General features: G+C 43.4%; 1 long non-coding RNA gene across 1 annotated transcript in view; it reads left to right on the forward strand.

The window, feature by feature from the left end:
* Positions 1-24,438, forward strand: part of LOC308190107 — a 74,075-nt gene that overhangs the window by 43,427 nt on the left and 6,210 nt on the right. The window contains exon 5 of the long non-coding RNA XR_013946895.1: positions 512-24,152. This is a non-coding gene — a long non-coding RNA (uncharacterized lncRNA). The remainder of the gene's footprint in view (positions 1-511; positions 24,153-24,438) is intronic.

The following is a 24,438-nucleotide window of genomic DNA, read 5'->3' on the forward strand; positions in this document are numbered from 1 at the left end:
TTAAGAAATGCAGTGTGATTTGCAGATATTCACAACTCCGTACAAGTGATCTGCAAACCTGGAATTATTAATTATAAAGGCATTCATAAACAACTGTGCATAACAAATTTAGAAATGTTGTGATCCCTGTAAGGGCAATTTGCAAACAAGAAACAAAAGGCAGAATTTGTTTAGACATGATTAGGGGCTAATTATTTGCTTAGCTTTATTTGTCATTGAAAGCATAGGCGCTGGCCTACGTTGCCAAGTCTCTGAGCCTCTAAGTTTTGGAGATCTTGCTGGGAAGGCAGTCAGGCTCATTCACTCTACTGTGAGCTGGTGTGGCTTTATGGAGGTCAACTGCATGGCAACTTCTAACTACAGGTCTGAATTTGACCTTTCTGCCCCAGGTTGACGGCTACTTGGGTGTTTTTTTCCATTAGCAATGTTGACACTAGCAGCTGCACACAGTGTTATCTGCTCGCTGTCCACAAGCACCTTATTTCCATTCTTCTCTGCTTCTCTTTCACAGATTGACACATAGGTTGAATTCAAAAGTGCAGGAAAAGAGCTCTGTCTGCGAAAGGAGCCTGCACTCCAGAGGGTTTGCTCTAAACTATTGTGAGACCTCCGGCTACAACACAGGACATGGGAGCTTTTCTGAACCCTCGTGTCTTGTGTTGCAGCCAGAGGGGCACATCTTTTCAACCGAGTCTGAGACAAGTAGAAGAAACCAACATGAAAGAGATGAAAAGAGAGTGAGAGACAGGTACGGGCATGGGACTTCACTGGACGTCTGAGAGAAGCAGACTCAGGGACTCAGGAATGTGATCCTGGCATTAGCCTTTGGAGCTTGCTCCTAGATCCAGAGATGTCAGATTTCTGCCAGTTCTTGCATGCTGATTGAGAGATTTGAATCAGGTACTAAAAGTTACTGTGCTTACAATGCCACTGGCATTGGTCTTTTTGTTTCTGTGAATTTGACTAGCATTACTGAATTAACCTCTAGAAGGTTTGCAAGTATTTCATGAACCGCCCATTTGAAACTCAGCACTTTGGTTTCTGTACTTCAGCAGTTGCGGGCGTGAGCTCTCAGGAACAACAGAATTAAGTAATCTCACATACTTTGAGCAGAGAACATGCCTGTTCTTAACACTGATTTTTTTTTTTTTTTTCTCATTGGGCCAACTTTTTCCCTTCTTCAAGATCTGACTTCAGTGTGAGCCTCAGCTCAAGGAGGTGCTGCAACATGTTTTCTGTGGTTTGGCTCAGCTTTGCTGCTTGTTCAAAATATTGCATGCCAGTATGTTCCATCTAATCAATTATTAATGTTTACTCAACTGAAATCTTCCTTTTTAATACTTCATTAGACTGGATATACTGGGATATAACGTTTTAAATATCTGCATTTAAAAATGCTTATGCCGCTGAAATATCCAGAAGGTGACTTTGAATTTGTATTTGGGGTTGTTAAAATAGCATGGGAGATTAAAAATGCTCTAGTTCCAGTCCTGCCATTTTCTACATCTTGTAGGAAGAAACAAAGACCTGTTTACATGTCTTTGCAACAACATGCGACAACAAACATGGTTGAGTTTTGGGATAAGGTCTGAAAAATTTAGATTATGTTTCCAGACTGTCTATGAACATTCAGACTCTGCCCCATTCTGTATTCATTGATTTCAGTGGCAATACACACAAAACAAAGCTCTTCTCAAGGGATTAAGAACAGCAGGAGCTGGTCCTTGGATTTCATCACAAGAGTGATTGTTTTTGAAGATTCCCTTACCTGATAAATAATGTGGTTTTGTAGTCAGTTTTAGATTGCTATTTCCCATGGGCCAAACAAAATAGCAGTTATAAGAAAGGTAAATAAATATTCTCACCTTCACTTCTCTGATCAGGCTCAGTGTTTCCTGCACAGTTTGTGTAGCTATCATTTAAATGAGAGCGAGCGAGCTTTCATTCAGCAAGCATCCTTCTGGTTCAGTGCTGCTGGCTTAGTTTTCAATGCCATTCATAGTATTCAGTGTGATCTTTTGTGCAAGTCAGTGGAAAGAATTTGCAAAATAATGCCTGGGAGACAGATGATCCAGTGCCATCCACTGCCCCACTGGGTTGAAAAGCCCAGTTGTCACCTTCCCTACCCCTCATATCTCTTTCAATCCCAGGAGCATGAAAGCTGATATTTGAAAACTCTTGCGAGAGAAGCTCAGCCTCCCACTATTCCACTATTCTCAAATACATATAATGCTCAGATGTTTTCTGAGGAAAAAGGGAGTGAGAAAGACTTCCTGGTCCCAGTGGAAGACCTTGGAGGAGAGAGCGCTTCAAGAAAAAGCAGGGATATGTGTACTTGTATAGAGACGTGGAGGTCTGGGTACAAATCCCTGCAGTTCCACTGGCTTCATAGAGCTACACCAGTTTACTTCAGCCCAGGCATTTTACTAAGGGATTTTCCCCTTTTTAAAGTATCCCATACAGGCTAGCAAAAGTTCCAAGAGTTTCTAAACTGCTCACACTCAAGGATGTACTTTGGGGGAAGGGGGAGAGGTATTAGTGATATGCATTAAAATTCTTTGCTTCCTATTGCATACATGAAGTATGTGTGCACTAGAAACACAAAGCAAATAGTTTGGCAGTAAGATACGTTGTTATCGTGGGATAGGGATATTTTTTTTTTGCTCTGGAATCTAACAGCTAAATTGTACCAGTGAAGAAGATTTTTGCAAGTAGTTAGCCATCAGACTGTAGCCAAATCCTTAGTTTAAACGGAAAAAAAAAAACCAGTTAAGTATAGTTTATTTTTTTTTCCAGGAAGTATTGTTCCTATAAACTGTAATTAGTGGTTTTAACCCAGCAGTATTTCATCTCTCTTAAAGGAGAAAAAGATTCCTAGCTGGGTATCTTTGTTAGAGCTGTCAGTGTCTGCATTCATAAAAGGAAAAGAGCTGTGATCAAAAATGGGTAATTTCTTGGCAGTTTAGGTGCACACCCCACCAATCAAGAAAGCCTAGGCCTCCAAATGATATTAAAATAATAGAAAATGGAATTTTGTCAAACATTCAGGTGTTTTTCAGAGAACCCATTTGCTCAAGTGGGAAGTTTATTTGCTGGTGATGGCTGAATACTTAATTACGGTAGCTGCGCTAAATATCACTGCTGGCGCTTGAGATATATTTAGATTCAGCTCTGTCTCAGAAAACACAGCAATTAAAATGCAGCACTGTAACATAACATAACTGATAATAGGTATAGGGCTGAGGAAGGCTTGAGATGTTGCCAAACGTGCTATGGAAACCATAGATGAAGCATGAAAATGGTGGGCGATTTTTCTGCCTCTGCTAGTCAGAGCCCTTACTCTGCTCCACCAGTGCAGCATGCAGCAGATTTTCAAGGGGATGTAGAGGAGTTAGGTGCCTCTCACAGTAATGATCACTACAGCATTAGTCTTACTGTCTATAATTTACCTGCTTCATAAGTTTTGCCTCAAATAATGAAATGAAACTTAGTCCTGCAACTTAGTCCTGAACAGACCTACGGCATTGTGTTAAAAGGCTCTTTTCTCTCTCCTGCCCTTTCACATGCCATGTGGATATCTCATGCGAATCCTGAACCAGAGCATGGGATTCCCACCTGGTCTGGCTTCTTGCACAAATCAGCATCAGTCGACACAATACTGATATCTCTCCCTGTAGGGGCTGTGATTCCATCTAGTGCTCCCAGATGGTGATAGAGGAGGAGAGTCTATGTGGGATGCTAAATCTAAGTTTATCCCAAGCATGCCTGAAAACTCAAGTTGTTGAACTCTATCAGGGCCTGGACCCTAAGACAGTTCCAGAAGAGAGCACGCAGCAGAATGCAAGCACATCACTCCTGGATGTATTTTTAACACTGCTGTGTCATGTGCAGGAAACCAAGCACAGCACATCTTCAAGGACAAACTGGGTAGGCAATGTCTGCTTGGCACATACTGTCTAACTTTGCTGGAAGAAACCTGATTTACAACATGTATGGAGAAAGCCTGCATTGTTATGGGCTCTGAACTTCCCAGGAGTTGCATTAACCTTGAAAAAGCGATGTAATGAAGAAGTATCCTTGTCCTCATTTAAGCTCTGTTTATGCTTTGAAAGTCACACACAGTTCACTGAAAGAGTTTCTCCATCCCTCCTCAAACAGTGAACGTATTGATTGTCAGAGCTCCAAGCTGACAGCATGAAGAAGTGACTTACCCCGTTGATCCATACAGCAGTGGCAGTGGATAAGTTCCTTCAGCCAGTGAGCCGCTTGGAAAGCAAAGGGGCTGGTCATGTTTGCGGGCTGATTCATCCTGTGACCACTGTATAGGAAATGCTAACAAGACTGTCAATTTATTCAAGCCAAAAAAGAAATAGAAATAAAATTAAAACTCTTATCTTTCATTTACAGCACCATTCTTAAAGCCCCTTTCATGCAGTGTGTTTTTTAAATTGAATTATTATATGCATGTTGTACATGTCTTTATTTTCACTGAGAATTTAATTGACAAAAAGCTCATTTTCAACTGAAAAAGATGGCTTTGCTGGAAGCATAATAAGCCATGCACCATTAGGCCTGGTTATAGTCAGAAAGGAGCAGTAAAAATGTCACCTCCTAGCTCAGGTCATCTTCCTGAGAGGATCACAGGTGGTGTTTGTTCACTTTACTGACTAAAATAAATCTTATTTCCCTCAGCTGTGAGAACAATGCAGTTAATGGAGATTGAGCTGGGCTTCGGGCTGCATCCCATATATTCAGCAGAGATTAATTTTATACTTTAATGAAGAATGTTTATCAGTAGTCACGGCGCAGGGGAAGCATCCATTAAGAGCCCCGGGTGAACTTCCAGTAGCCAGACAAAGAAAGTGCCTTTGTAAAGCGAGCCAAGTCGGAGAGGAACCAGGAACATGGGTGTCTGTCACCCAGCACGTTTGGGTGAGCAAGGCCAGCCTGCTGGTATCCAGCCTGCTGGCGTCCTCCCTGCAGACGAAGGACAGCAGCGAGGCAAGGTCTCGGGGAGCTCTTCTGTCACCCCGACACAGGATCTGCCCACAGTCCCCCTGGGAGCGGCAGGGTGAGATGCACTGGGGTCTGTCGCATCAGGAAGGGCAGAGGAGATCCCTTTCCTCTTCCTGCTGGCCTGCAGAGATAGCTGGCTGCAGGAGGGCATTTCCCAAAGGTGTGTACAGTTTTAAAGGCACTGCTGTAGCCATGCAAGTGCTTCTCCCCTGCTTCTGCTCTCCACAGATGAGGTGGAGCTAGCAGCAACAGGGAGATGAGTGGGACCTCCCATGCGATGCCAATGGTGCATCTTTTCCTTGCCATTGCAGTGCCAGGGAAGAGCACTTGAACATACAGGGCCAGGGGGGTCTGTGGGTCATGCAGTGTTGCTGGAGCAGGAGGGAAATGTGCTGGGATTTGGACATCCATTGCATGCCAGGGGGCAGAGATGCTCAGGACAGACCTTAGTGCTCTGAGAGGGGCGGGGGGCAGACCCTCAGCCCCCACATCTGCACTGCCTCCTTCTCCAGGAGGTTTTGTGGTTTGTGCTTGTACCAAGGTACTATTTTGGGATCGACTTTATAATTGTTTCAAATGCCATTGGCCCTCAACATCTGACTCAGGAACAAGAAACCACAATGCGTGTTGTAATTAAAGAAAGTGGCTGGGGCTGTTTTGGGTTCTGAAGCCATGACATTCAAAAAAAAATGGAAAGGAGAATGGTGCAGAAAAGGAGAGAAAAACAGTGCAAGTGTGGTTGTGTGCATGCGTACCCTCCAAATTGTGGCCTGAGAGATCTGGGAGCTGATGCTATAGATGCCCATTGCCCTCATGTTCATCCTGAGCAACTTCTGCTGAGGCACCTGGCTTCCCGTTAGCGTAATAGGTCATGAACCTTTGTCCCCTGTCTTTTCCATGTGAGCCATTTCATTTTTCAAAGCTGTTGCAAAGCTGCAAGCTGAATTTGAGTCATTTACAAACCTGGCTCAGTTTACCTAGGTCACCCCTCCCTCCTGCATTGGCAGTGTGGCGTTTCACACCAGGTTGTTCAGGCAGCGCTGCAATTCAGCGTTCTCAGCTGGAGCTTGGTAACAAACACTGGAAAAGACAAAGGCATTTCCTTCCACCCCACTAGCAGGGAAGAAGCAAGGAGAAGGAAAAGGCACTGAGACAAAAGGCACAAATAAGGGTGGTGTGCACCCATCAGATGACGAACAAGCAGCACAGATGGAAAACGCTCCCAACACCGTGACAGGGCAGGCTTCCCTATTCCCACACGTGGTGCAACGTTACAACTATGACTCGTATGGGCATCCTGAAGAAGCGTCACATCCAGCTGGCAGGAGGCTCCCAACTTTCCATAGCGTCAGCCTCCCCAGAATGAGTCCCGTTGTGCTGCCTGGGTGTCCGCCAGGCAGGAAGAGGCAGGGTTCCCGTGCAGCCCGCCAGCTGCGTGCCTGCAGCCATCGGGCCATTTTCTGCTGTGCATCGGCTCACCGCAGCACACCGCAGTCCTAATCTCTCCTTTCTGCTTGATTTTGTCAAAAAAGATTAAAAAATAAAAATTTCTTCCCTCCTTGGCCTTGCACGGACTCTGCCCATAGCAGGAAGCCAATGCTGAAGAACTGCCAGGTGCCTGCCGGCTCTTCTGCTCTTTCTTCAGTGGTGGGCTCCAATACAGGCAAGTTAATCAACCAAAACACTTTAGCACCCAGCCATGTGTACACTGCTGCACAGGCTAGCTTACATAGTAAGGGCTGACTATAGTAAGGGCTAAGAAAGGGCTTGCAAACTATTTAAAGGGGTAGTCAGCAACTCCTGCTATGTGCTGCCTCCTTCTATGCGCAGATCCATCCACACAAATTATAAGAAGAGCTGAATCACTGCGTTATAAATAGACTCACTATGTATTTTTTCTCCCCGAAAATAATTTCAAACTGAACATGCCTACTCTATTCACTTTGAATTACTGTGCCTAAGAAAAGAGAAGAAGACATTTTCTAACTCTTTCTAGTTTCCCTATTATTAGTGTCACTGTTAAAAGCCTTGACTGTTAGCCTTTGGGATGCAAACCTGCTCCCATTTAAGTCAATGTGAGTTTTATCATTGACTTAATTGGAAGTGAGATTGAGCCACTGGGCATGTGAGTGGCTTTGTGCAGAGCTAGAAACAAAATAATAAAGGAGACTGAGGCAAAATGTAGTGCCTTTTTTTTTTTTTTTTTTGCATCTAAGCAATAACCCAGCTTTGCCCAGCCTGCCCACAGTCATGCTAAAAGGGAAGCCTAGGCTGAAAGGAAGTGCTCATAATATTATAGCTTAATTAGTTTATGGGGGGAAAATGCTGAAGGGGAGAGGAGTTCCTGTTGTGTTTTTTTTTTTTTTATTTTATTTTTTGTCATTGCTAAACTGACTAACACTGTCTGCTTGATGCTAACTTAGCTGGAGTCCTTGCCCTGTTCCACTGCAGCCTGCCCAGGTCTCTGCTCCCTCTTCAAGCCCAGGTTTTAGTTTAATGACTGTCATGCTGGGTACCTCTGAAAGCACAGAAAACACTTCTTTCCTGTGTATCTAATTTGCCCATTATTAACATTATCCCCAATCTTTTAAGTAGCTGATTATTAAGCAAAGAAATAGCCGTGAAGCAAGGAAAGAATGCGATAGGGAGATTTACTGTGTGGGAGGCAGAGATAAAATTAGATTTCTTTAAGCTGTGTAGTACAGTTATTAGGAAGTTAGGCTAATTTTTCAAGAAGCTGTCACTTAAATAACCTCATCTTATTATTCATGCTGAGGTATTTACTACAGAAATTCTTTCCCCCAGGTCATCGTCTTTTTCCAGTAGCAGAAGTTGGGAACTCAACAATTGTTTACGTGCCTGAATAATGCAATGCCATGTTATGGTAATGCATATAGTAGATTATAAAAGGATGTGATTTAAAAACACTCTGCCAGTGCTAGTGAAATTGTTTGCTTGGCCTTTTTTAAAGTTTTCACCACCTCTCTCTACATTTTCAATCCACAATCTCTAAGTAGAGACAGCAGTAGATTTCCTTTTCCTTGATTTGTTCTTAATGCTGCTTCTCGTTATCTGCTGCCTTTTCTAAAGGTGTTGAGCAGCTCCAGTGTCAATCCCACTGACTGCTTACAGCATCCAGTATCTCCACTAACACAGGGCTCAAGGTCTATTTTTTCTCTTGGTTGCTTGCTTTTTTTCCCATCCGTATTCTGTTGCTCAAACCTCAGTGTTGCTCCCTGTCCTGGCCTGTGAATAAATCACTCACACTGGCTTTTTGGCTAATCTTTGGGTCTTACAAGCATGTGTATCTCTTAGCTTGGAGTACATTTTCTAAGTTATGAACTGTCTCAAACAGTTTGTGGGCTAGCCAGTCCCACAGCTAAGTTCCCAGACGCTGCTTGGCAAAAATTTCTACTTACGCTTCTTTCAACATAATGTCTCCAGCCCTACCCCTCTCTTGTGCTTTGCTTTACAGGACTGTCTCAGCATCTACTTCTCAACTCCAGCTTAGTGGCACATCAGCCTGCATGCTCCTCCTGAGTCTCTTGGTGAACCAGGAGAGTTCTGCACAAACTCACATGGTTTTGTACTGCAGATTCAACCTCTTGAACCTCAAGGGGACTTTGAGTCTACTAAATATGAGGAACTTAGGGGAGAACAGCAGCTTATTGTTTTTATACCACAAAACATAGTAAAGGGATTGAGTAGGGGAAAAGAAAAAAAAAAGTACATTTATCATGCCTCCACTATTTACATAGTTAGCTTAATCTCTTGCTGCTGGTGATTTGCCAATAAAAGGTGTCCTTCCATATCTAGAGGGGACATCATTGTCCTCCGTTGTGTGACTTCACGTGCCAAATTCTCAAAGTTCAGAAGAACAGTCAGCATGCTGTGCAGAGCTGTGCTAGCTGTGCTGGGCATCCCATTGCACACATGCTTTAATTTGAGCTCAGGAAACCAAAAGATATTGAAATTGCAAGGCCCTTCAAAAATGACTAAGACTTGGGAGCCTCCATAAAGTGGTAAATCCATGTGTGCCCAAGACCTCTCCTGGTTAGATAGCAAGAGACACTCTTGGTTCCATGGGGGTATCACTGCTGATCTCCTGGGTTGGAGTGTGCATAGCTGTTCCTCTAGAGAAGTTTGAGGAGATTGGAGCTACCACAGATTTCATCATCAAAAAAAAAAAAAAAAGGTTTTCTTGTTTAAAATGAGAGGGATATAAAGCTAGGCAAAATATGTCCTTAAAACTTGGATGCTGTTCTAGTAGGTGAATGGAAACCTAGAGAAGATCCCTGATCAACTTCTGAGGATGTTACCTTCAAAACAGCAACTTATCAGAAAAATCAGCCTTTAAAACAGCACTTTGATTGATAAAAATAGGTATAAAAAATGATAAGGAATCTCCGAGACTAGACCAAAATGGATGAATATGACTGGTTGAGGCAAGGGTGGCATATTTTTGACAATTCCAAGAATAGGACAAGATGAAAATATTGTTATTGGGAAATGTATTTCTCTTTGAAACTTCAGACTACAGAATAATGAAGTAGCATGAAGGAGCTTGTTTTCAAGGTGGGTACAGAACTGGTGGAGAGCTAATTTAGGACAATGTGCTACTAATGTATGTACAGCTCTTCTCACCTCTACCAACTGCTGCTCTAATTCTACGTGTGTTCCCTCTTCCTCCTTCCTCTTTTCATATGTCTCTTCTACTTTCTCTCTCTCTCTCTCTCCTTTTTTTTTTCTCCCTGCCCTTCTTCAAACAAAGCAAATACATGTTCTTTTTATTAGTACTGATAGGTGAGGCAGCAGACTTTGAACCTGACTGGTAAATTTACATGGCGATTTCACAAGACCATCAGGCTCGTCTAATTCTCAGAAGCATCTGTCCTTAAAAACACTTGTAGCAGAAGTGACATTGTAAACAAGACAAGCGTCCCCAATGAGCAAATGAAGCCTTTCAGAACCGAGTTTCATTCAATAATACACGTCAGCATTCAGTCAATTGTTTTCTTAACCTGATTATGGCATTGTGCTTTGTGAACAATAAACACTACATTCATTTTGCTCTTTTATAAGAAAAGAAAACTTGGTGGTAGCGAATTATAACTTGCGAGCGCAAAGACAGGCAGGAAAACTGCAACTGGGACATTGATTCAAGGAGGGGAGTCTATAAGAAATCTTTCAGACTGGTTTTTGTCTTCCTTGGTGATCTTGACCTGTTCCTTCAGGCTTCTTCTGCTGCTGTACGTGTGACTGTAGGACAAACCTCCTTCTCCATCACGTGAAAACAAGTTTCCCCACTCTCCAACATGCACACACACTGTCCTGCTCCTGGATGAGCACACTGCACACTGTCTGGGGCTTTGCAGATGCCAGCCAGTTGTTTTGGCAGCTGTGCATCTTCTACGACTCTCTTCTTCGCCTGGCTCTCAAGGTGCCCCAGTTGCTGTGAGTTTCCTTCCAATGTCCCAGATTTCCCTTTGTGTCTCTACACAACTTCCTCACAGCCAGTCTTTCAAAACTTTGAGCATAACTGTTCTGCCTTTGTTCCAACCCTCTGCAAAGTGTGATTAGTAAATATTTACCTGGCTGAGAGGCACATTGTGGGGCCTAGGGGCTGGCTCTGCAGTACCTGCTGTGATATGAAAGTCTAGGAGATAAGGAGGTGAGCTTAACTTCAGCTAACCCTCAGACTAGTTGAGCTACTTTCTGAAAAAATGCAATGTGAGACTGCACAACTTCTGTAGGGCTCCAATATCCTTTTGGGGGCTGTATTAGTTAGATGGAGCCACACGCGGCATCCATCAGAGGGTATGTTCATTACTGCTGGAGCAAGCTGATCCTCCCTTCTTACTTATGCCCTACAAAGTGTAAATTTCAGAAATGAATAGTTGATCTACTCTCTATGCAGTGACACATTGCCCAAGGCTGAGCTTTTTTTTTTATTTTTTCCCCATGTATCTGCTTGCTCCATCGGATCATGCCCACATACTGCTATTTCAGTTCCTAACCTAGCAATTATCCAGCTACATGCAAGTGTAGCCAGCACACTGAACACGACTTCCTCCCCGGTGAGTTAAATGAAACTCAGGTATCTTTTTCCCTCCTTTTATCAAATTGACCCTTTGTAAATTATCCTGTATTCTTTTGCTTTGTGATTGAACTGTAGCCATTTAGAACTATAAAGATAAATCCTTTTAAACCCCAACTTTCTTCTCATGACAGTTTGCATTTTTTTTTTTAATTTTTTTTTTATGACTAATTAGCTGGTGGCTTCATGGATAAGCTGTTGGCTTTAGTGCCTTGCTCCAGGACCCCTTCCTGCTCAAGTGTAAAAGGCAGAAAAGCTGCAATAGCACTGCTCAGCATCAGTTTTCCCCCAACTGGAAATCTGTCACTCACCTCTTTACCTCTGGGCGTGAAAAAAAAAAAAAAAGAAGAAAAGGAACAATATGTGGGAGAAGTCCGTGGTGTGTTGTCTGGCAATCTGACATGCTAATGTTTCCTTCACTAGGAAGCAGATGAAAAGAGAAAGGACTTGCTGACTTGCTGCTCTTACCATCCATGTGTCCACGGTCAAGTAGAAGTTGCCACACAGTAGGAAACTAAAGCTGGCACAGGCAGTAAGCTCTGCAGAAGCAGAGAGAAATCCCTCATCGACATACAGAGGAAAACTGGTCAGCAGAAAGTTCTCAGGAGGTGCTGGACACCAGCCTGGGTTGGAGAAGACAGAAGACCAAGGGTGTCACCTGGTGGCACCAGGGCAGAGGGACCAGGAGCCATGGGGGGTGCCTCCAAGGAGCCCTGCCTCGAGCACAAGGCCAAGAGTAGTCCTGAGTAGAGGATTTCAACTTGCAGGGCTCCCTCCGAATCTCTGTTAACTTCGTCTGATGGGAAAATTTTCAATATCATATAGCAGTGCCTCTGCGGATTGTCCTTTTTCTTCCTGGGGTGAAAAGGTGAAAGGAGTCGGCACAGTTATAGACAGTGGCACCTGGTGTGATGAGGAGCTGCTTTACATGCAGTGGGGTGTTAACTAATTAAACCTCTACATTGAGCAATAGTCTAAATGTTAGTTGAACATAGTTAACAAAAAATACTACTTCATCACCTAAAAATAAATAGAATTCCAAGGAATTATGAAGACTTATTGGAGAGTGGCTTGGAGATTTGTAAAGGTATCTGTGGGTTTGGATGGTCACCCAATAGATCAGGTAGATCCATCTAGTCTTGGAAAATATAACAGTCAAAAATGAAAGAAAAAAAAAGGGAGAAAGAAGAAAATTATTAAAAGTGGAAATGTAAAGTTTATCTTTAAAGGAAAGCTATATAGTCAGCTCTGGCATAGGACTAACTGATTTGCACATATCTTTAGGACTTTAAAGATTATTTCTTCTAGCTCGTATTCATCAAGAGCACATGATATATTTCAGGAGAATGAAAATATTTAAGCAAGGAAATAAAATTAAGCCATTCTTTACTTTTTAGGGGTCACTTCCATTAGGAGAAAGAGTCCTTGGAAAGAACTAATCTCCTCTCACTCTCTCCCTTCCCACCACCCCTATCTGTAGAAGAAATATTCACTGTGACACAGACGACTCTACAAACACTGGGGTTCAGCTTAGGCAAGTGAGATACCTAGATAAATTGCTTTTTCTCTCTGGGGATGAAAAAAAAACACGCATTAAAAAGTGTTGTTTAATGTATTCCACACTGGAGGAAAGGTGTTTTTCTACGGTGACTGCTGTTGTATTTCCAAGCCACCCTGCCTGTTTTATTCTGTGTGTTTATTTATTTGATATAGCCACTTCCTATTCTAATTTAATTTCAAGAAGCTGCAGTTCCTTAGAGAGATCTATTGTAGGTGTGATGACTGCAGACTTTAAAAGGAAGCCACAGGTGATTTCAAGAGATGAGATAAACTTTCAAACACATCAAAATCCTTTTGGATAAAACATTAAGATGAGCTTTATTTTCTCAGGGTTTTCTGCAAATGCCCAGATTAGCTTTCACACTGCCTGGAGGGGCACTGAGACCTGGGGTTTGCCTTTGCAAATCTGAGGACTTGAGCCAGCTAGCCCTTGGTGTTTGACTGGGAAGCTAAACGTTTCTGGCTTTGGATACAGCCCACATTTCTCTAGAGCTATACTATTTTTTCCATCTGGAAACTTTGTCCAGGCAGAATTTGGAGACTCTGGCTGTTTGTCAGGAGTTTCTGAGTGCTACACAAACGAGGTTCACCTGTGGGACAATGCTGCACCTCGTGGTGCTTCACAGATGGCTTGTGGCTCTGTGGTGAGGTTTTGGGCCCTATCAACCCACCCAGCTAATGCGAGGAGAGGGCTGAGGTGCTGTGTGTGTGTCCAGGCTGTGAAGGACAGGTGAATCTGCAGAAGAAGCAAGACCTGCACTGAGCTCAGAGACTGTCTCTGGAAGCCACTTTAGCTGGGCCTGGAAGAGTTTCTCACCACCTCTGTCAAATATACAGATGGCTGTGAATGCCTGCATAAGACACATCCATGCATGTTGCACAAAGAGAAAACATCTAGTCCCATTTCTAGCGAAAATTAAATGACAACATCAAATGCAATCTCAAAAAAGCAAGTGTCTGGGAGGTAATATGTCTTCTGTGTTTCCTGCCTTGGTTCTCTGCTGCAAAATCAAAGCTACCTCTGCAAACAGCAGACTACCAGGAACCTAAAGGGGCAGCTCCAGAGAAAGCCTAAGCCCCCACTGGCTAGTGCTTGCCATTTTGTGGTAAGGTTTGTGATGTCTGGTGTTTTCCCCAAAGCCCCAGTTCTCTGAGTCACACAGTTTGTTGAGAACAGTTTTCTCAGATGTTAATTTCTAGAAAAAAAAAAAAAAAAAAGCCTGAAGACGTGATCAGTCTTCCTTCCACAATGAGAAGTGAAAAGAAAAAGGGTCAAAGTTATTGTTTTTTAAGCAGTCTCTAGATATTTAAGCTAAGTTTGAGCTTTTCTGAGATTTAATGTGTGATTTTTGAGGCGTAGCGATGACAACAGCGCATTACAATTATGCAACACAGTATAATGATGCTCAGGGCTTCCTACCACCATCACTTTTTTTTTCCTGCTTCTCCATCTCCTTCCTCCTTGAATTATTGCAGCCCTGTCTCTCCTCTCCCTTGCCTCTCTCAGGCTTTCCTCTCTCCTCACCACCTCCCTGTGCTCCTTCCAGCCCCTGCCAGCACCCAGCTACCACCAGCAGCTGCAGGGCTCTAGTCCCTCAGTCCCCTCCTTGTGTCCCCTCCATCAGAGCCTCACTTTCTCACCCCATGCTCCTGGTGGCTTTCAGGATTGCAGAAGACAATGTGAGCACCCAGTCCTTGCCATCTCAAGTTAAACACAGACCAGGTGGGGCAGGTTTGGCACTGGGGGCCATGGGGGTTGCCACTGCAGGGAGAAAGCAGCCACAGTGAGAGGTACCAGGGGGTCATGACTTCCAAAATTGCTTGGGAGATGAAGTCTCATCCATCTTGCTGATTAAGGAGCCAAGAGTGGGCTTTGCTCAGGGAAACAGATGCCAAAAAACAAAAACAAAAACAAAAAACTTATCCTTGAGTTGTGCTTAATGAGGAAGACGAAGTAATGCAGATGGAGATGACAGTCACAGCCAGGTGGGTCTCCCAACGTGACAGCTTACTCATGGCCACCATGGCTGAATTTGGTGGAAAAGCTAAACTCCTCTAGAGGGCAATTCAAAGCAGAAAATTAACTCCATGCTCTCTCTTTTCTGCCTAAGGCTGGTTAGGGACTAAGCCAAAGTTCCCTTTTCTGAATAATCCCCTCCTTGCTTTTCTTAACACGTTGCTTTGTTGGATTAAGTGTGGCTCAGTGTGTGAGTTGACCTGGACAACTGCTGACAAATGAATATAAAAGCTACACCTGCAAGGAACAATTGCAAGGAACGCCGTCATGCAGCTCCACAGGCTTTCTTGGCTCGGAGCAAAGGAGGATTGGCAGGAAAGAGCGATGGCTTTATTCGTACACCAGTTTCAGGTGTAAACAACAACAGCTTTATGCAAAACTGTCTGTCCACGAAGCTCTTCTCCTGCCTATGGAACCACTGAGCAATTACCAAACACTGTTCAGGTGCAGATGTTTTTTATTTCTATTTTTCTGAAGATATATATATTTGCTTTTGACGATTTACTGTTGTTACCAGCAGCTATCACCAACATCTGCCTGAAATAACTCTTATGGCCTGTTTCTCTCCCCTGCTGTGTGTTGCCATTCCTACTGAAATTCCACGTAACCGCAGGCAGCGTCGGCTGGTGGCACTGGGCTAACCACGAGTCAGGCGTGAAAATGTGCCTGTGCACAAGCAAGCAACCGTCACGTATGCCATCAGGTGCAGCTGTAAAGCAAAAATGAGCTCTGTGTGCCTTCACTGAAGGAGATCCCCTGCTAATACTCAGGTTTAATGCTGAGGCAAGGTGCTGGTCGTCTTCAGTTCCCGTGAGTTTCTAGGGCTGGTGAGGCCATGAGGCTTGTTTCACCCTAGAAGCTTTACCCCTTATGGACTGCTAAACCTAAACCACAGCATCTAAGCTGCACTAAGCACTGATGTGAGTGAGGAGTGGATGCCCATTCATTTTTGTTGATTCTGCAAAGCTGGAGGTAACCTCCAACAGAAGGAGAGGACTGGGGAAATAATGTCTTAAACTGTGTTAGCCTTAAGCTAAGGGAATAGGGGGCAAAACTCTATGTGTCTCTGAGGTTTCAGCATAAAGTACTTTACAGACCCCTGGGAAATAAATTGCAGGATGCTTTTGGAAAATTTTATAGTTAAGTTTTCAATCCTTGTTCTATTAATGAAGCAGCAAAGGTACAAGGGATGTGATCTTTACCTCTGTTGTATGATATACTGTCAAACATGCAAAATGTCCCCAAAACAGAACAGCAAGGTCCTACATGCATCTTTGGGAACATCACTCACAGGAGGATGCGTGGTTTTAGAGGTTTTAGAGATGCAAAGCCTCCAGAAAACACACAAGTTCTTGCTGATTTTTTTTTGGCATGGGGTGCAGTGTGTGCAAGTCTGTCCAAAATCCATGACCTGAACTCTGGTCTCTTAACTCCTCCTTCCATACTTCACTGGCTTCTGCTTCCCTTGGCACAAATATGGGAGCTCAACAGGCTCAAGCTTTCCATTTCCCTAAGAACCAAAAAAGTTAATTCTGGAAATGTTCCTTTTTAAAACATTTGTAATTGGCAGCTCCTGCCAAGTATTAGCAGGCCAGTAAAATCTCTCTACATAAATTGTGTTGTAATTAGTGTGATTTGTTTAATGTCACCTTGTCTGGCTGTCTGAGAAACTGTCTCAAAATGTAAAAACACCACATTTTTTCAGTTGAGGGAGTGGAGCATGGCTGCACGAAGACATTTTTATTTCTCTCTATTATTTCACAGTGGCCTTTTCAAATCACTCAGGCTGCTGAACTTATGCAAAGTTAATCAAGAATTCTCTGATGACAAAAACTACAGCCATAAGACATAGTAACAATAGCATCACAATTTTTCTTAACAAAGGTAATATGGTAATAATAATTAATGGATATTACATTCAGCACAGAGGACAAGACAGTAAAAACAGCCCAACACCCTAAAAAGACCTGCTGTATGTGCATATAAGCCATTTTAGGGGGAAGAAGTAGAAAGGGTGACAGAAGAAAGTAGCTTGCTTGTGGGAAAGAAACAGATGTCCTTTAGAGACAACTCTGGAAATATTATCTTGGGGGAAACAAGACACCAAGACCTCATTATTTAAATAATGCTTATTTGAAAGCTAAGAGAAAGAGAGAAGCTGAATGTGTAGGGAGGAGAGAGAGTTGTGTGCCTAAAGGCCTTTTGGTGCAAAGCTGCGGGGTCTTACTGTGGTCCTGAGCGGATGTGACAGCAGCCCGACCAGCCTGCTCTCTTCTCTGGGCAGCATCTTCTGTGTAAAGTCACTTTGGAGGGGTGTTTCTGATCCTGATGGCAGCTGAAGAAGCAGCAAATAGCAGCAGGAGATGTTTCTTCCCAATCTTAAGAAAGCTACAGAAGCAGCAGGGTGGGGGTTGTTCTTAAAACTGGGATTTTATACGTTTTATAACTAACCATGCTACTATGGGATTTTATACGTTTTAAAACTAACCATGTTAATATGGGTAAACGTATCTTTATTATTCATGGAAATATTTAAAAGAGCTTTGGATCTCGCTGAGCCCCTCGGTGATGTCTCCTGACAGGCTGGTTACGCGAACAGACCAAAAGAAAAGCACATGCTCTGCTTTGATCCCTTCCCTCGTCTGCTCTCTCCGGGTGGGAGCAGAACCTTGCGAGGCTGGGTTACGTGTTAGGGGCTGACCAACCTTCTCTTTGTCCCTCAGACCTTCCTGGTGGCCCTCAGCTTTTGCATTGGCCTCCTGTGCTGCACACACTGGTGCAAAATGCACACACAAGTGAGCCCTTTGCTCCTGTTAATGAGATAGGTGGTGGTGACAACCTTGCCACCAGGTGGCAAGGAGGAGAGTAATAGGAAACAGCCAGGGAAAGTAGTCGAAGGGTGCTGAGAAGTCTGGAGTAAGTATAACCGGGAAGCACTGTGGTTTCAAAAAGAACTCTAACATTTTTTTAAAAGCCCAAACTTGAATTTGATCCCATTATTTTCCATCAGTGACCAGAAAAAATTGCACAAGGTCTTCCATCTACCTGGATGCTGCAACCTGCTAAAATGACACCATCCCCATCCCATGAGCTTCACTAGCAGTTGGAGAAACATAAAGAGAGAAAGAAATACAAAATGAGGGAGCCTTTTCAAGCCTGAGAAATGTTTCAGGGTGAGAAAGGTGCAGAAGGAGCACCGAATGCCAAGCTCAACTCCAGCATTTTTCAACTTTAATCTTTCTTCCAAACGCTCTGCTTTTATTCCAACTAATTGAATGAATGTCTTAAAATTCACAACACAAACTAAATTTGATTAAATCTAACTTGGCTCATATGATAAAGCACTGCAGTTAGAATGCAGCTAGAAAAATACATTATGCTAGGACAAATAAGTATGGTTAACTTCAATAAGAGCAGAGGTAAATTGCTTTTTGCGTGAGATGTGCAATTTTACCTCAGAAGAGCTTTAATCAAAGTAAAATATTTTAGGGAAAGGGGAAAAAAGTACTCACAATGCAACATTTTGTCTACTAACCGCTCAGTAAAACTCAAGTTTAAATTTACTAAATAAAGCCAAATCTGTACATTAGCTTTCTCCAGTTAGCATGTAAACCATTAAAGCAATACAATATCCAGCTATGAACTAAATTATATTTATAACAGATCTCACACGCATAGTCAATGTCCATCAGAAATGTATCTCCCACTGAAACTCTCATTGGAAGGGGAAGAATGAAACTAAATACAGATATTTAAATGGAGATTGTGTTCATGTTTATGGCAGTGTTTTCACAGCCAAATGAAAAACAATGCAAAGCATAGCTAATAAACGGGAGGCAAAGTATTAACTTTGCATTTGTAGGGAAGGAATCTTGCTCTTTGATCTTTGGTGGTCCACAGCTGATGTTGTATGTACAACTAGGTGCTCCACATTCCTGTTTATGTCACATTGAGACCTGTCTTCTATTTGGGGAGGACCTGCTCATTTTTATTTTTTATTTTTGGCCAACGTTGTTATCCTGCTGTACCTGTGTGAGTGACACTGAGTTGTAGCACCATCTAGGACACACCAAGCCAGAGGAGGGTGGGGTAGCTGTGATGCACCACAGCTCAGCCCAGATGCTGGTTAACCTTTGATTACACCTGGCACTTCTCTGTGGCCAGGATGGGAAGACATTGACAAAGACACCTTCCAGTACAGCCTCAAAAGGGTTTCTCACTTGCGTACTTCTGCGTGCTGCAAGAATGTACTGCCTAGCATGTATATGGGAGACCAGAGTCCATATTAGAGGTGGATGACACACAAGACATATGCTTCTTTGTTCACTGCAGGGTTGGAAAAGAATCATCCGGCTCCAGCACACCCTCTCCTTGAAGGTTTCCTCCTTAGCTTGCCATGTGTGTACCCCATAACCAGGCAGTGTCACTTTAGAAGAGGAGGCAACACTGAAGGCTTGGAATCATCACTGTGCTGGTAAATCAGCAAGCTGTGGGCTTCTGATTAAAAAAAAAAAAAAAAAAAACAAAAAAAAAACCAAACACACACACACAAAAAAAACCCTACACACCTGCCTGGGCTTGAGGAAACCTGAGTGAAGTTTTTTGACACAGCTCACGATCCATACCGTGCTGCCTATGGGCTGACTGAGTGCATGGGAGAGATGAACTTGCTCAGACCTAAACCCAAGCAAAGGTTGTACAAGGGGGACGAGTGTCTGCTGCAATTACCTCTGTGGTCACTGTATTCCTTCCAGCCCCCAGCCCCCAGTTCAACTGAGGGGGACAAAGGAGGTGCGTTTCAGCTTCCAGTTCTGAAAAGTATCCATTTGGCCACACCATGGTAGATTTGGCAACCTGGAGAGCTACCGGAATTGTACTGGAAAAACTAGTAAGGTAGTTCTCCACCATGCTGTGTCACCTGGAGAGAGAATAAACTGAAGCAAATGTATAAAGCTCAGAGTTTAGTTAAATGTTTTGTAGATGCAAAGATGAGAGTTTGTTAGATGGAAGACAGTCTGGAGAGTTTAGCACCAAGGTCCTCATTACAATCATTTCCCAGAACGTATAAGGGACTTGTCTCATCATTCAGCACACTTTTTACTGATTATACAGCCAAAAACATCTCAACCCAGTTTTTATGTGAGATTTTTATCTTCCTGGGGGCAAGAAAAGGAGATACATAACACCCTCTGGTCTCTGCAGGTACATAACTGTTTTCACAAAAACAAATTCTGGCACGATGGAAAGGTCCTGTGTCCTCTCAGGCACCCTTCACACTCAGCACAGAGCTCAAGGCCCACCACAGACCTTTGCAAGGCCCAGCTTTGGGCACCTCTCTTTGAAGCTGGAGGTGGAAGGCTGGTGTAGCTGTGGAGCCAGCGTGGCTGCACAGCACTGCGTGTTAGGGTCCAGTGCCTTAAGAAGGCAAGAAACTCCAGCTTAGGAACCGTATTTCTTCCTGAACAGATACAGGACATGGAGGTATGGACAAAGCGATGCCTCCCAACGTGTGGAGAACTCACAGGGATCCCTGGATCAGTTCCCAGGGGGAGAACAATGTGTAGATGTTCATAGAGAGACACCGTGTTTCCTCTGCCTTCCTTTTCCTTGTCCCTGGGGTGGGAACCCCTTGGTACATCACTGAGCACAGCCCCTGCGTGAGGAGCCTGGCTGAGGGGGCAGGAGCCACAGGAGAAGCAGGAGCCCCTGGCGCTCCTGGGACATAGGCTGAGCTAGGGCAGCACCTCCAACTGACCGTGGCCACTCTCTGCTACCTAGTACCCTAGTTCTGGGACAGTCTCTCCCCAAATCCCATCCCAAACACCCCCCAGTCCCAAACAGAAGCACTTCTTGTGGGTGGACCATCAGAAAGGGACAGTTAGCTGGGTCTCCACCACTTGGTTAGCCCCCTCAAGGTGCCGAGGAGCTGCAACAGCTCTTGGCATGGCTTCCTTGTCCTGGGGCTGGCAGAGTTAGGCCTGGATGCTCTGCAGAGTCCTCTGCACCCCACTGAGCCAAAAAATTAGCATAGGGCCAGCTGGGATCTGATGTTTCTGCCATGGTGTAGAGGCATCGGCCTGGTTAAAATCATTTTCGGTAACACCTCCTCCAAAAATGTGGTGAACCTTGTGAAGCCTGGTGAACGTGAACATGAATTGCAACAGGGGAACTGCAAATGCTTGTGGCCTTTGCTTTTATTTCATTCTAGAAGACACTTGTGTTACTGATGAGAGCGTTAGAATAGGGTTTCTTGCTCTTGACTGGTGCAAGGAGTGAGAACAGAACTCACAGGGCTGAAGTCAGCAAGGATGGATAAGGTAACAACTTGGGCTGGTGCTTTAACATCCCACCTTCCTTCTACTCTTTTTAGATACTGTCTAAAGGAGTGAAGCACATCCATCCAACTCCAGGTGAAATTTGGCAAATCTCCTTAGCCTTCATAAAATGTTTCTTGTGTCCATTGTATCAACTTTAATCCACAACATCTGATGATACTCAGATACTTCTCACCTCTGATACTGCTCACCTCAGGGCTGGGAAGTCTTGAGTGCAGACGTGGATATTCCCTCCTGTGTAGCACCTCTTCCTCCTCCTCCTTTTTTCAGCAAATGATCTACCATCTCTCTGTCTTGGAGATCAACCAAGATTTTCTATTCCACATTTTCAGCTGCTATTTTATTGACATCCTGCCTATTAGACCCAGAAAGTCCAAACTGTCCTTTCCAGCCCCTCAGTTTTATTAGTACTTGAGTTTGTTGCGCAGATCCTTGCAAGTGATGGGATTTAAATGGAAGTATTTCACCCAGCCAGATCGGAACCTGCCTCTTTTTGACTGCACACATATCACTGCCTCAAAATGCAATACTTCAAGTAATTTTGATTCTGTCAGTAAAAGCTCCATGGAAAAATCTCATCTGGGCTTGTTAGTGATATATTGACTTAAAATGCCCAGTTTAAAGAAGGCTAGGAAAACAAAACAAGAAAAACTCAAGTCCCCCAGTGAAAGCTTGTACTTTCAAGAGGGAATGAGCTATTTGTGGAATACAAGTATTTTCAGTCCAAGGGAGACTGGTATCTCAACAAAGCCGAAATATTTCTGGATTATCTGGTCTTAATAATTCAGTTTTTGGTATGTGTATTTAGATCCAGAGACCGAAACCACATCAGTAAAAATAGATTGCTCACCTCAGGCTGCCTATAACCAGGTCTTTGTTGCAGCCCCCAAACAGTTTAAGCTATGCCAGTGGTGAAACAACTTACAAAATTTCCCCAGCGCAGGCAGGCTTGAAGAAGAAAAGAGTCTATTGCAATTCATGTAAGTGAAAATCTCATGACATTAAGCTGCTCCCTGGAGCCATTGCTAAATGAATAATGCATAAGCAGTGTCAGTGACCCTCCCTCCCCTTAACTCAAACACAAGAAAAAAATACCAGCAGCTGAAGGTTTCATTCACCCTGGTGTGAAACTATCCAACAGGATGAGCCCTAGGCTGAAAGAGGTGTCTGCCACAACTTTATATGAGGATTATTTTCCCTATGACCACTCACTCCCCTCTGACTTTTTTCTGGTCTGTGGATTTACAGACCAAAAATATGCAATAGGGAAGGAATATAAACTCTCACTTTGTGGTATCACTGGCTTGCATATTGCAGCTCAGCAGTCATGGACAGCATCCAGCATTAGCACTCAAAGGGAGCTGCTATATTTACGACTGCTCCAGCCTCACAAGAGCAAGGAAGGCTGGTAAAGAGTGATTGAAGCAGATCTGAAAGAAATGTATACTATAAAGAGGACAAAAATTGAATATTTTTTGAACCTGAATTCCTAAATAAATTAGGTTTATGCAATCTTGCTCGTCTGGGCAAGGATACGTGTGGCATGGTGTTCTGTCCACAAACCCCACACCAGGGTTTGGTGCTGCTGACCTACTGCCAGTGACTTTTGACAGAAAGGTAAGCGGTTTTGGAAACAACTCAGTTTTTCCATTTCAGATGGAAACAGATGCTTATGCCTTTTGGGTGGAAAGGCTAATAAACTCACTCATTGTTAGGCATCAGCCTATCAAAAGAGGGCAGAAGCTTTTCAAAACTGCACTCACATGTTCTGCAGCCCACAAAGCTCCCCTCCATGGTTTAAAATGGCTTTTGCCAATTGTTTGCATTCCACAGACCAGTAACTGGCAAAACTGTTTTTTGGGAGGTGGGAAAATCTTTCAAAGATGTGCTCATGGAGGACTGTTTTGCAAGATCTACAATGTCATACATATACTGATGGCAGTTTTTCCATTAAAAAGATCCCCATATTATGATGATTTCCACAATAGGCAAAGAAGTACATAATAATGAATGGAATGACATCAAAGAGAGTCAATTATCTGTGTTTATAAGCGATGTGATTATGGTGTAGTTGTGATAAGTGGATATTCACTGCATCTTATTGCAAAGCATAATGGTGTTCAGGTTTTTGCATCCATGCTTATAGCATGAAAACTGAAGAGGAGATAATTATCATCACAGTGGCTAAAGCCAAATGCCTTCATCCAGAGGAGGCTGTGAGCACACTGTCTGATGTTCAGAAGTGAAAGAGCACCAGCAGCATGAATTTCATCACTCTGGAAATCAGATCATTCACTTGGGGGCGGCTGTGACTGATAATGCCACTGCTTGCTTCAGAAATGTCCATGCTCACACATCTGTGAAGAATATCTAGAACAGTAGTCCAGGACTAGGAAAGAAGTTTTGGCCTGCAGTGCATCTGAGCACCAGGGTATCGATTATTTCAGTTCTGTGGAATTGAAGAAAGACCTCTCTCCCCACACAAAGTATCAGCTTTCACTCAAGAAACCTCCCAAACAGTAAAAACTTTTGACTTAAAGCAAGATTAAATGTACAGCCAATGTGTAAACTGAGATCCCTTTGAATCTGAAGAAAGCCTGAAGCAATGACTCAAAACTACGTGAACTTTCAGCTTCAGCTCTCTGGGCTCTTCAGTTGCGAAGCTGTGTTTTTTCAAGCTTTTTTTTTTTTTTTTTTTTGGCTACAGGGTTCATTATTTTGCAGAAGCCAGGTCTTTCTGCCCTGCAGGGATCTATCTATCACTGCTGACTCTCTGCATCTTCTCCACATGGAAGAAGTAATTGGATTGTACTTTCTGCACACGACCAAGACAGCAGGAAAACCCAGAGCTGTAGGCTGGAGAGCTGAGCTGTATAGACAGCAGGGAAGTATCTGGTGCGTAAGAAAACTAAATGGCTGAGCGTAACCAGAAGATCTTTCCTTTATTTCCACAGAAGAGCTGGGACATGCTGAACTGTGTTCACCAGAGACTGCAATGGAACTTGGGAAGATCTGTGAAGCCTTCAGAGAACTTAACCACCTAAATAATCCCCACAGAAAATGATCCCGGGGGCATTAAATCTCTGTGAATATATGAAACAATAAGCTGTGCCAGGGGATGCTAAGGGTAAGGGACTTTTCTTAAAATGATGGGGCCTCCATGTTCTACCCCATAGATGGTTATATGATTACGCAGGAACAACTGCAACACTTCAGCCTAGTAACAAGAAAAAAAAATCCAGTTATTTCATAAATTTTAGAATAGAGTTGTATTTATTATTATTTTATTAGAAAATTTAGAAAATAACAGAAAATATTATCTTAAGTGTTGTGCTGTTTCTTTGTCCCTACAGAGCAAAGAATCCCATTGTTATCAAGTTCCTTGGGTTGTTTTGGGGAAAGGGATGAGATTG

This window comes from Anser brachyrhynchus (assembly GCF_964034855.1).
Source record: "Anser brachyrhynchus genome assembly, chromosome: 2".
Lineage (NCBI taxonomy): Eukaryota > Metazoa > Chordata > Aves > Anseriformes > Anatidae > Anser > Anser brachyrhynchus.